Source organism: Chiloscyllium plagiosum, unplaced genomic scaffold (genome assembly GCF_037043375.1).
Source record: "Chiloscyllium plagiosum isolate Xiang-an unplaced genomic scaffold, Cpla_swu_hap1 HiC_scaffold_37, whole genome shotgun sequence".
In the NCBI taxonomy this organism is placed as follows: domain Eukaryota; kingdom Metazoa; phylum Chordata; class Chondrichthyes; order Orectolobiformes; family Hemiscylliidae; genus Chiloscyllium; species Chiloscyllium plagiosum.
The window spans coordinates 90505510-90519105 of NW_028270175.1; the positions used below are offsets into that span (position 1 = coordinate 90505510).

The 13596-nt window shown below is 40.4% G+C and overlaps 1 non-coding gene across 1 annotated transcript; it reads left to right on the top strand.

Annotated features, from left to right (window-relative positions):
- Nucleotides 1-13316: 13316 nt before the first annotated feature.
- trnae-cuc (transfer RNA glutamic acid (anticodon CUC)) lies at nt 13317-13388 on the top strand. The gene has a single exon. It is a non-coding gene; the product is annotated as a tRNA-Glu (tRNA).
- Nucleotides 13389-13596: the final 208 nt, after the last annotated feature.

Sequence of the window (13596 nt, forward strand, 5' to 3'; positions counted from 1 at the left end):
CTGCAGATTCACAGAGTGATGGGAAGCAATTTTTTAACATTATGTCTCAAAACAGTCGCTTTAACAGATCCAAATTCAAATGCTTCACCAGGTAAGTAATCTATGTCTACAACCCAGTTTGTGAATATCCACAAAACCATTTGTGAAATGTCCAACATTCTCCAGTCACGAAGTGGACGAAAGAAAACTGTTCCGACCTTGAGTCGAAGGCTTGGCGAATGAGAATAACCAAGAATCACAGCAGTCCAGAGAAACCTTTTGGAATTGCCAGTGCAATATCTGAGCTACTCGGTTGTTGTGCTGGAAGTAGGCAGTGTCCAACACCATGCACCAACCCCTGACAATACACACTTTGATAGATGTCTGCAAATTCACCAAATCAAAAAGTGGATATTGACTTTTAGAATAACCTTTCCCTGAGAGCATTAATACCCTGTCGCACAATCTGTTGAAAGTATTTAAAAATTGCATGTAACTCTGATTCATTGAGATACTGTTTACCTGGAAGTAGAATTATTCAACGAACAGTTGTGAGCTCTGTTGCATAAGTGTTTTCGTGAGGTATTACACGGTCAATTTCATTTATCAATGTCATTATATGGTCAATGCCATTTCATGCTCCACCACCCACCTCAAACAATTCTACCAGCCTTCTCTACTTTCTCTGGCAGCTCATTCCATAGATGCTCCGCACCCTGTGTGAGTTCTCCTTTCCTGTTTCTAAGCTCAGTCCATCCTACTTCAGTAGGTGAATCCTTAAATGTCTTTTCTGCCACTGTAATACTTCCATCGCTAACAACGGCACACTGTCCGCTCCTTTCCTATCTTGTCTGTTCTTTCAGAAACATTTAAGTGAACGAATACGCAAGAACCATTCATGTCCCTGTTCTACCCATGCCTCCCACATGACTACAACATCAAAATCCAAGGTACCGACCCATGAAGCAAGTTCACAGACTTTAACCTGGATGTTCTTGGCATTGACATGGACCTACGTGAAGCCAAATTCCTGGTTGCTGGTGCATTCTTGCGACCTTGAAACCTCATTTCTGATCTCACGACTCTCAACCTCTTGTACACTGGAACAACAAATTCGCTCGTCATCGTCCTCTTGAATTATTTTAAACCCTCAAGAGCTGCATTTGCAAATTTCGTTTCGTGGATATTGGTACCACTCTTTTTCGTGTGAACCATCCTGTTTGGAGAGACACCACCGACTCCAAAATGAGGCCCAATTATCCAGGTATCCGAGATCCACATACCTGCACCGTACTTGTTGCCACGTCTTCATCATTTCTCTTTCCAGATTTCTTGCATTGCTTGCACGTGGCACGGGCACTCAACTAAGTGATAACAACGCTTTTTGGTCTCACAATATGACATGAGAACAACTTTTGTACAGAGAGTGGTTTGTGTGTGGAAGAACCTACCGCGTGAAGTGATGGATACACATATAGTTGCAATGTCACGGTGGCACAGTGATTAGCACTGCTGCCTCACAGCGCCAGAGACCCGGATTCAATTGCCGCCTCAGGTGACTGTCTGTGTGGAGATTGCACATTCTCCCCGTGTCGACGTGGGTTTCCTCCGGGTGCTCCGGTTTCCTCCCACAGTCCAAAGATGTGCAGGTCAGGTAAATTGGCCACGATAAATTCTCCGTAGTGTGAGGTAAAAAGGGGTAAATGTAGGGGTGTGGGTGGGTTGCACTTCGGCAGGTCGGTGTGTACTTGTTGGGCCGAAGGGCCTGTTTCCATACTGTAAGTAATCTAATCTAATCTAATCTAATCCAATTTAATACGCAAGGTTTGGAGGGATATGGGCCAAATTCCAGAAAGTGGGACTCGATGTGTTTGGGATCATGATCAGCGTGGACTAGTTGAAGTTATGTTTATGTTTCCCACACTGTATGATTCTATGGTTCTATAACTCAACAATTTCTCTCTGAAGTGGAAATGTTCTTCCTCTCACAGCCCTATTTGAAAATCACGCTCCTCATGGTGTCCCCAGATGTTCCCTTTGAGTTCACTGAGTGTAAAGACTTTCCAATGAAAATTTGACAAAAAACAATTTATAAATAAAAAAAACTCATATGATTTCAGGATTGAAATTGGGAAGAATCAAGCATTTCTCATGGTTTAAATTTGTTGTGCACATATCTTTTATTTAATCCAGGTCTTATTGAAAGAAAGGTTGCGCACGACTGCTGTGCATATTGCTCCCAATCAACATGGTGGCCTTCAATCCGGTCACTGCACCTGCTTTAGACACGCTTCCTATTCCTGGTCTGCTTCAAGCCAGAGCCTCAAGTTTTACATTACGATTTTCAAGGATGTCCGCTTGTTTAAAAGACATCTCAATCTCTGTTCTCTCCACTCCAAGGATACACACGACATATTCTCACCTTTTACCAGTACCAACCACCCGCAGCCAGCCTCAGTTACAACGACAATGCGTCTGCACAGAGGAAGAGCAGCGTCATACATACACCGCCCCATATCCACTGGTTGGAGAGCCAGTTTCCCGGCTTCGTCTTCCATGTCTGACCTGTGATCCTATTGATCTGGTGTCACTGTCACTCACTCGGGCACATTGTGACCAAAAACATGTGCAATTCATGGTGAGACAGTAGGAGCCTCAGCGCGGATCCGGACTGACAAATCAAACCAGGAACTTGATTCCCGTCCCCAGTCCCCACTGTGTGGCATCTGCTTCACTCAGAATCTCTCAGTGTGACTTATTAAACACAGCGACAAGGAATTTGATCTATCAGAAGGCAGTGGAATTGTGGATTGTATTACAGCAGAAGGTTGTCAAGGCGCGCTAGTTTAGTATGATCATGGAAGCAGTTAAAATTGTAAGTGATATTCCAACAGGTTTATTGGAGAGCAATAGCTTTTGTATCGCTTCCCCTTCTTCAGTTCGCTGACAGCTACCTGAGGAAGGAGTCGCGTTACGAACGCGAATGATTCCAAATACATCTTTTAGATAAAACCCTAGTGATGTGTGATTTTTCACTTTGTGCACCATAGTCAAACACTGGGACCTCCTCATCATGGAAACAGGAACAAGGCGAGATAATTCAGCCATGCGAGCGTTCATTGTGATCACAGCGAGTTGGAAATTCCTCACGTCCACTTTCCTGCTCTTTCCCCACAACCCTCTATTCTCGGAGATATCAAGAACCTGTCCCATCCTAAAATGTCTACAAGAACTCTACGCGCACATCTCATTGGCGAGGATTTTCAATGTCTCACAAACCTTGAGAAAAAACATTTCTCCTCATCTCAGCCTTCGTTCAGTGTGCTTTTTATTCTGAGACTGTGCCCTCTGATCATAGATACGTCCATAAAGGGAAACATTCTTTCAAAATCAGTGCTTTGGTCATAACATTTCTTCACGACCCATTTAAGGGTTATGCCCAAAACGCTTGGTCCTCAGATGCTGCCTGACCTGCTGTGCCTTTTCTAGCGCGATAGTTTATCCACTCTAACTCGCCATTATCTGCAGTCCTCACTATCCTGTTGTGTTTGAGAGAGATGAGGATAGGCAGACTTTGAGAGAAACAGAGTGAAGTGCACACTGGGAAGTACCGTTCTCCTTGGAGCACTCCATCAAATTGTAAACTTACATTCACCGTCAGTGAAATAAATGTTTAAATAGAAACCTTCAATACCTCTCCACAGCAGAAAATGCTTTGTTGCAATGATACGTTTCCGAAGTGTTTTCAATCCTGTCCTCTAATGACAGAGATTGATAAATGCAAGACCACTGGTGCGAGTACATTATCTCTCCCACCTTTAGCCGCGAAGGTCATAATTTTCAGTCTATTAACTAACTTTACTGCCTAATTCCAGTTTGAGTTTCTCGAATGGTGGCGGTGTGAGACTGATGGAAAGTGCTGAGGTCTTCGGCCAACAAGTTAAAATCGTCTAAAAGTGATAAGTTCACAGCTTCAGTACGCACTGGGGGTTCGTATTCTTCAGGAAGTTGGCGTCTCTTCATGCTGAACAAACTACTGTTCGCATTTATTTCAAAATATTGCATGTTGATTACAAATAAAACGGGTTTTTTATAGAGTGCCAGCCACCCTTCAAAGCCAAATCAAAGCGTTTCAGTTTCATTGTGACTCTTTCCGAATTGCAGACTCTTGAGGAGATTTGGAAGTCCATTCCTACACACTGAGACAACTCAGACAGAGATCTGTCGATGACCAGTTCACCTGTGTTCGTAACTGATGGCTGAAGGATTAATATCGGGTTGCAGGACACTATGGTTAACTTCTCTTCTTCTCACTGTCCTTCTAATTGTAAAACTTTAATATCAACGGTTATTTTGTATACCGGTATATTATCTCTGAAAAGACATTTTGCGCAGTGGAAATCCTTTGAAAATTATAAAATATCTGAAATCCGCTGGAATGAATTCCAATATAAGCTTCGTCCTGCTGCATGGAATGTTATGTTATTCGCATGCCTAACACAATATTTCAAAAACCAAACACGTCTATGTCTTGGTGATCTTAAATGTGGGTAGTGATGTCCAGGAGGGCAGAAGAAATTGTTAAGGATGTAGAATGATCGAATCCCAATGGCGCATTGAGTCCACATCAAACCTCCAAATAGCAACCCAGCCAGTTTTAATCTCAAGTTGTCCCTCTAACTCTGCATTTCCCATGGCTAAAAAATCCTTACTTGGATATCCCAGAATACAACAGGAAAGTTAGCAACCACGGAATCCACGCGACCTATATATATTTGGACAGGACAACGAAAGCGAAGCATCTGATGGAAACCCACGCAGACTCAAGAAGGATGTGCAATCTCCACAGAGCCCGTGGAATGAATTGAACCCAGGTCTGTCGCGCAGTGAGGCTGCAGTGCTACACACTGATCCGCCATGCCCATGACTTTAAAAACTCACTAAAAATAATGCAACATCCCTACCATCACGGCAGAATCTCTCGGTAAATGCCCTCTAATTTGGAGAAGAAGCATCTGTGAAATATCCAACCACTTGGTGCATCTATGCCATTCACAACTGAAGAATGATTATTTTCATAGGTAGGAGGATGTGAGAACTGAATATCAGGTAGAATCATCTCAGCACTTGCCCAACCAAAGATAGAGATTGCAAATCCAAAATTGAACGACTGAATCCATTCGGAACCGACAAGACTGCAGTGAATGAAATTCATCTACAATTCCCAATGAATCCCCTATTTGACAGAGGAACTAAGTGGACTAAAAGTGGTCATGAGATCATGAGGTCATTAGCGAGCAGGATTCAGGAAACTCCCAAAGCATTGTAATCATATATCAAGAGAAAGAAGGCAACTTGAGAAAGTTTTGGCGCGGTAAAGGACAAAAGAGTAAATATATGCGTGTATTGCAGTTAGTTAGGTGAGATTCTTAATGCGTACTTTGCATCAGTATTCACAGAAGAGAGAGATAATGCAGGTACTGATGTTAGGGAACGATCTTTGATTATGCCAGGTCAGGTCGGCATAAGGCGGAAGGACGTGTTAGGTACTCTCAATGCCATTAAGGTGGATGAGTCCACAGATCTCCTCCTGGCTACTGATGGAAGCGAGAAAGGAAATAGTTGGGGTTTCACAGATATTCTTGTGGCATCAATGAACATGGGGGAGGTCGCAGAAGACTTGTAAATTGCTGATGTTGTCCCCTTGTTGAAGAAGGTTAGCAGGCATAACTCAGGTAATTAAAAAGCTTATGAGCCTGACCTCAGTGGTAGCTAAGCTACTGGACAGGATAATGAGGGATAGGATATATACACATTTGGAAGAAAATGTACTTGTCAGTGATAGGTAGCATGGCGTTGCGCATGGAAGTTCATTTTGTACAAATCTAATCGTGTCTTTGAAGTGGTGACAAAGGTATTTGATGAGGGAAGGGATGGCGATGCCATACATGGACTTCAGTTCGACGTTTGGTGAAGTTTCCACATGATACGCTGATGAAGAAGGTGAAGTTACAAGGGGTCCAGGGAGTTCTAGCTGGACGGATAGAGAACTGGTGAGGCAACAGGAGACAGAGAGGAATAGTGGAAGAGGGCTTCTCAAAATGGTGACCTGTGACCAGTAGTGTCCTACAGGGTTCCGTGCTAGGACCACCGTTGCTTATGAGAGACATAAATGATTTGGAGTAAGGTGTAGGTTGCCTCCTTAGCAAGTCTACAGATGGCACCAAGATTAATGGAGTAACAGATAGTGTAGGAATCTGTCAACTAATGCAGAAGAATATAGATGTATTGCATAGCTGGGCAGAGAAATGCCAAATGGAGTTCGGTCCATACAAATGCGAAGTGATGCATTGTGGAAGATCCAATTAAGGAGCGAACTCTACGCTAAATGGAAATGCCTTCTTGAACATTGAAGAACGGACAGATCTGTGTGTTCAGAATCATTGTCCCCTCAAGCTGGCAACGCACGTAAGTGGAGTGGTAAAGAAGGCATACGGCATATTTCCCTTCATTGGACGGCGCACTGAGTACAAGAGATGGAACGTCATGCTGTAGTTGTACAATACTTTGGTTCGGCCACATTTGGAACACTGTACACAGTTCTGGTCTCCACATTGCCAAAAGGGTGTAGATGCTTTGCAGAGGGTGCAGAGGACGTTTCCCAGATTTTTCCTGGTATGCAGGTTGCTAGCTATGAGGAGTGGTTGCGTAGATTAACAATATTTTCATTGGAATTGAGGAGGTAGGGGGCGACCCGATTGTGGCCCACAAAACCACGAGATGTGTTGACGGCGTGAATAACAAGAAACCTTTCTGCAGAATGGAAGACTCAATTACGAGGGGCCACGAGATCAAAGTGTGAGAAAAGAAGATTATCTGAGGTATGCCTGAAAACTTTTTCATGCAGAGGGTGGTAGGTGCCTGGGAATCATTGCCAGCCGAGATGTTATGGACAGGAACGATAGAGCCATTTAGGATATACTTAAACAGCTACATGAATGGGCAAGGAGAAAAAGGATACAGATCCTTATAAAGAAAGGTTTAGATAGTGGATCTGAATCGTCACAAGCTTGGAGGGCCAAAGGGCAAGTTCCTGTGCTTATTCTTTGTTCTTTGAACAATAGGGTTAACCAGACGTATCATTGAAAGTACAGGTTGGATATTTAGAACATATTATTAGACAAATTGTGAATAAAACATTGTCTGCAAAAGTATACATATGCACATGCTTCTTCCTGATCGAGGTTTGGAATGCTGATCTGTCAGACTGTGCTCCTGCTTTTCCCCTAAATCTCTTTCAGTGAAGATGCAGAGTTTCGGGTTCAGCTTCATAATAACTTAACATAATAATATTGTAACTCCGACCTTGGTCGGGGTGTGGGAGATCAGCCTTCAACATCACTCCAACATTGGAGAAAGTGATGACTGACCTCAACTGAACCCAACTGGCATGTCCTGAAGGAATTCTACAACACTTCAAACCAAAGTTAATTCAAAACCTGCCCCTCTTCGTTTCATTTTATCTGTGCTCTGACATCACCCAGATTTGGGGGAGTCACTTCCACAGATCCCCAACACTTTTAGACAAGGATATTTCTCCACAGGTCTGGCTTAAGTATGTTTTCCCATATTCCGCTCTGCCTCATAGATGGCTGAATATTTATTTATGGTGTCAGAAAATCTTTTTTGACTCAGGGTGTCTCAGTGAACTCCAGTGATGACCCAGATACCTGAGTGTTTGAATCGAAATTCTGTTCCTACCAACCTCCACCCAACACGTTTCACCCAAAATAAAGTGCTCCAATGAATTCTGGGGACGAAAGCTCTCTCAATCGCGGAGGCAGGGAAACTGGAAACAGCGCATGTCGGAAGCTGTTCCGGGCATTGAACGAATGAGAGAAGCTCTAATGATTGGATTAGCACGTGCAGCCTCTTGAAATGAATGAATGAGTGCAGTTTGACTCACTAAATAAATGAGCGAAATATGTTTCATTGAACCAAGGAATAACGTCTGATCCTTAAATCAATGATTGAAGTTTGATGCAATAGTTGAATGACTGCAGTTTGATTCATTGACTGGAAGCATTAAACTCGAGACATTGAATAAATGAGTGAAGATCTACTCATTGAATTAACACGTCCCGTCTGTTTCATTGAATGAACGGGTGCTGTTTGTATCATTGAATCAATGCGTAAAACTCGTGGCATTGAATGACTGAGAGAAGCTGTACTCATTGAATTAACATGAGCAGTTTGTTTCCTTGAATGAATGAATTAAGCTTCACACACTGACTGAATGTGAGAAACTCTACTCATTGGGTTAACACGTGCAGAGAGTTTCATTGAATGCAAGTGTGCTGTTTGTTTCATTCAATCAATGCGTTGAACTCTTGGCACTGCAGGTATGAGAGAAGGTCGACTCATGGATTAACACGTGCAGTTTGTTTCATTCAATGAATGAGTTAACCTTCGCACATTGCATGAATGGCAGAAGCACTACTCATATAATTAACACGTGGAGTGCAGTTTGATTCATTAAATAAACAGACTGCATGTGTTAATTCAATGAGTATAGCTTCTCTCATGTATGCAATGCGTCTATCATAGCGCCTTCATTCAATGAATCAAATTGCATTAATTCAATCATTGATACATTCTTCAATCATTGATTCAGTGAATTAAAAGTTATTAATTGATCTAAAGAAATAAACTTAACTCATTTATTTAGTGAATCCAATTGGTTAGTTAAATGCATGGGGTAAGTTTGTTTCATTGAATCAATAAAACACGTTTAATTCATTGAATGTATGATTGACGTTTGATTCAATGAATGAATAAATGTAGTTTCGTTCAGTGAATGAATATGTTATTCTAGAGACATTGTATTCATGAGAATAGCTCTAGGCATTGAAATAAAACGTGCAGCTTCTTTCAGGGAATGAATGAGTTCAGTTCGAGTCACTGAATAAGTGAAAGAATGCAATTTGTTTCAGTAAACAAGTGAGTGCGCTTCGATTCATTAAAGTATTTGAGTTGCGTTTGTTGCATTAAATCAATAAATAACGTTTGAATATACGATTTAATTCAACGAATGATTTAATGCAGTTTGATTTATTGAATGATTGTATGCAGTTGGATTCATTAAAGGAATGTATTAAGTTTCTTTCATTGAATCAATGAAAAACGTCTGTTTCAATATGCGATTTATGTTTGATTCAATGAATGAACGACTGCAGTTGTTTCCTTGAATGAATGCGTCAAGCTCGAGACCTTGACTTCACGAGAAACGCTCTACTCATTGAATTAACACGTGCAGTTTGTTGCAGTGAGTTCAGTTTGATTCAACAAATAAATGAATGAATGCAGATTGTTTAAGTAAACTCTTGAGTGCGCTTTGATGTGTTAAATATTTGATTTATGTTTGCTTCATTGAAACAATACATAACGTTTAATTCATTGAATGTGTCTTTGAAGTAGGATTCATTGAATGAAAGAATGCACTTTGATTCTTTGAAATAATAAGTTAAGCTCGATACATTGAATGAATAAGAAAGATTTACTCATTGAATTAATCCTCGCTGATTGTTTCTTTGCATTCAATGTCTCCAAGTTAACGCATTCATTCAATGGAACAAACTGCATTCCTTCACTGAATCAAGCTTCAATCGTACATTCAATTAATGAAACATTATTCATTGATTCACTGAAACAAACTTAACACAAGCTTTAATGAATCCAACAGCAATCATCCATTCAATGAATCAAACTGCACTCAGTCATTCAATGAAACAAACTGCGCGTTTATGTCAATGAGTTCATCTTCTCTCATTCATGCAATGCTTCGAGCTTAACTCATTCATTCAGAGAATCAAAGTGTATTCATTCATTCAATAAATTCAACTTCAATCGTACATTCAACGAATCAAGCGTTGGGCGGCACGGTGGCCCAGTGGCTAGCACTGCTGCTTCACAGCGCCAGAGACCCGGGTTCAATTCCCGCCTCAGGCGACTGACTGTGTGGAGTTTGCACGTTCTCCCCGTGTCTGCGTGGGTTTCCTCCGGGTGCTCCCGTTTCCTCCCACAGTTCAAAGATGTGCAGGTCAGGTGAATTGGCCATGCTAAAATTGCCCGTAGTGTTAGGTAAAGGGGTATGGGTGGGTTGCGCTTCGGCGGGTCGGTGTGGACTTGTTGGGCCGACGGGCCTGTTTCTGTAATGTAATGTAATCTAATCTTAACTCATTTTTTCAATAAGTCGAGCTTCTCACATACATGCAGTGCCACGAATTCAACGCATTGATTCAATGAAACAATTTGCATACATTCGTTCAATGAATCACACTACACGTGTTACCCCAATGAGTAGAGCTTCTCTCATTCATTCAATGTGTCAAGCTTAATTCATTCACACAATGAAACAATCCGCTCGTGTTAATTCAATGAGTACAACTTCTCTAATCCATTCAGTGCCACGAGTTTAACGCATTGATTCAATGCAACAAACGGCACCCATTCATTCAATGAAACAAAGGGGACGTGTTATTTCAATGAGCAGAGTTTCTCTCATGTATTCAATGTCTCTTATAATGCTTCCATTCAATCAAACAAATTGCATTCCTTCAATCATCGAATCAAACTTCAGTCATTTATTCAATGAAGCAAACGTTATTAATTGATTCAATGAAACACATTTTACTCATTTATTTATTGAATCAAGCTGCACTCATTCATTCCATGAAGCACACTGCACGTGTTAATCAATAAGTCGAGCTTCTATCGGCCTTGCAATGTCATGAGTTCAACTCATTGATTCAACGAAACAAACTGCACACATTCATTCAATGAAACAGAGTGTGCGTGTGAATTCAATGAACAGAGCTCCTCTCATTCATTCACTGTCTCCAGCTTAACGTTATCATTCAATGAATCAGTCTACATTCATTCAATCATTCAATTAATCCTCAATCATTGTTTCAATGAATCAAACGTTATTCATTTATTCATTGAAACAAAAATTTAACTCCTTTACATAGTGAATCCAGCTGCAGTCATTCATTCAATGTAACTGAACGCATGTATTAATTCTAAAAGCATGGCTTTTCTCAATGTCTCGAGCTTAACTCTTTCAATCAATAAAACAAACTGCATTTATACATTCATTGAAACAAACTTCAATCTTTGATTCAAAGATGCAAACGTAAATAATTCATTCAATGGACAAACTGCATGCATTCATTCACGGAATCTAAGTGCATGCATTCATTCAAAGACACAGACTGCACGTTTTAATTCAATGAGAGCTTCTCTCTTTCATTCAATGTTTCAAGCTTAACTCATTCATTCAATGAAACAAAATGCACGTGTTAGTTCAATGAGTAGAGCTTCTCGTGTATTCAATGTTTCTATCATGACGCTTTTATTCAAAGAACCAAGCTAAATTCATTCAAATATTGTTTCAAACTTCAATCACTGATTCAATGAAACAACCTTAACTCATTGATTTAGTGAAGCAAACTGCACTCATTTATTCCAGGAGTAGAGCTTCTGCCATTCATTCAATGTGTCAAGCTTAACTCAATCATTCAATGAAACAAACTGCACGGGTTAATCAATGAATCGAGCTTCTCTCATACATGTAGTTCCATGAGTTCAACGCATTGATTCAATGAAACAAACTGCACACATTCATTCAATGAAACCGACCACACATGTTATTTCATTGAGTAGAGCTCCTCTGACGTATTCAAAGCCTCTATCATAACGCTTTCTTTCAATGAAACAATCTGAATTTGAATCATTAATTCAAACTTCAATGACTGAATCAATGAGGCAAACGGTAATAATTGATTCAATGAAACAAACTGCACACATTCATTCAATGAAACCAATCGCACATGTTATTTCGTTGAGTAGAGCTCCTCCGACGTATACAAAGCCTCTATCATAACGCTTTCTTTCAATGAAACAATCTGAATTTGAATCATTGACTCAAATTTCAATGACTGAATCAATGAAGCAAACGGTAATAATTGATTCAATGAAACCAACTGCACACATTCATTCAATGAAACAGACTGCACGTGTTATTGGAGTGAGTAGAGCTCCTCTCATTCATTTAATGTGTAAAACTTAACTGATTCATTCAATGAAACAAACTGCACAAGTTCATTCAATGAAACTCACTGCATGTTTTAATTCGATGAGTAGAGCTTCTCTCATGTATTCAAAGCCTCTATCATAACGTTTCAATCAATGAAACAATTTGTATTCATTCAGTGATTGAATCAAACTTCAACTAATTAACTCATTTATTGACTGAATCAAACTACATTTAATCATACAATGTAACACTCTGCATGTGTTAATTGAATGAGTAGAGCTTCTGCCATTTATTCAATGTGTCAAGCTTAACTCATTCATTCAATGAAACAACTAAACGGGTTAATTAATGAGTCGAGCTTCTCTCAGTCATACAGTGCCAAGGGTTCAAACGCTTTCATTCAAAGAAACAGACTGCACATGTTAATTCTATGAACAGTGCTTCTCTCATTCATTCAATGTCTCCAGCTAAACGCTATGATTGAATGAACTAATCTACATTCATTCAAACATTCATTTAAACCGCAATCATTGTTTCAATGAATCAAACGTTATTCAATGATTCAATGAAACAAACTTGACTCCTTTACTTAGTGAATCAAACTGCAGTTATTCATTCAGATAAACTGAACACACGTGTTAATTCAAAAAGCATAGCTTCTCTCAATGCCTCGAACGTAACGCTTTCATTCAATAAAACAAACTGCATTCATTCATTAAAACAAACTCCAGTCATTGATTCAAAGAAACAAACGTAAATAATTCATTCAATGGAACAAACTGCACGCATTCATTCACTGAAACTAAGTGCATGCATTCATTCAAAGACACAGACTGCAAGTTTTAATTCAATGAGTAGAGCTTCTCTCTTTCATTCAATGTTCCAAGCTTAACTCATTCATTCAATGAAACAAACTGCATGTGTTAATTTAATGAGTAGAGCCTCTCATGCATTCAATGTCTCTATCATGACGCTTTCATTCAAAGAAACAAGCTAAATTCATTCAATTATTGAATCAAAATCAATCATTGATTCAATGAAGCAAACGTTACTAACTGATTCAATGAAACAAACTTAATTATTGATTTAGTGAATCAAACTGCATTCATTCATTCAAAGAGTATAACTTCTGCCATTCATTCAGTGTGTCAAGCTTAACTCAACCATTCAACGAAACAAACTGCACGTGTTAATGAATGCATTGAATGAATGAGAGAATCTCTCCTCCTTGAGAATCTCTTCCCTGGTGGTCTAGTGGTTAGGATTCGGCGCTCTCACCGCCGCGGCCCGGGTTCGATTCCCGGTCAGGGAGCTAAGTTTTGTGGGCGGCACGGTGGCCCAGTGGTTAGCACTGCTGCCTCACAGCGCCTGTAGACCCGGGTTCAATTCCCGACTCAGGCGACTGACTGTGTGGAGTTTGCACATTCTCCCCGTGTCTGCGTGGGTTTCCTCCGGGTGCTCCGGTTTCCTCCCACAGTCCAAAGATGTGCGGGTCAGGTGAATTGGCCATGCTAAATTGC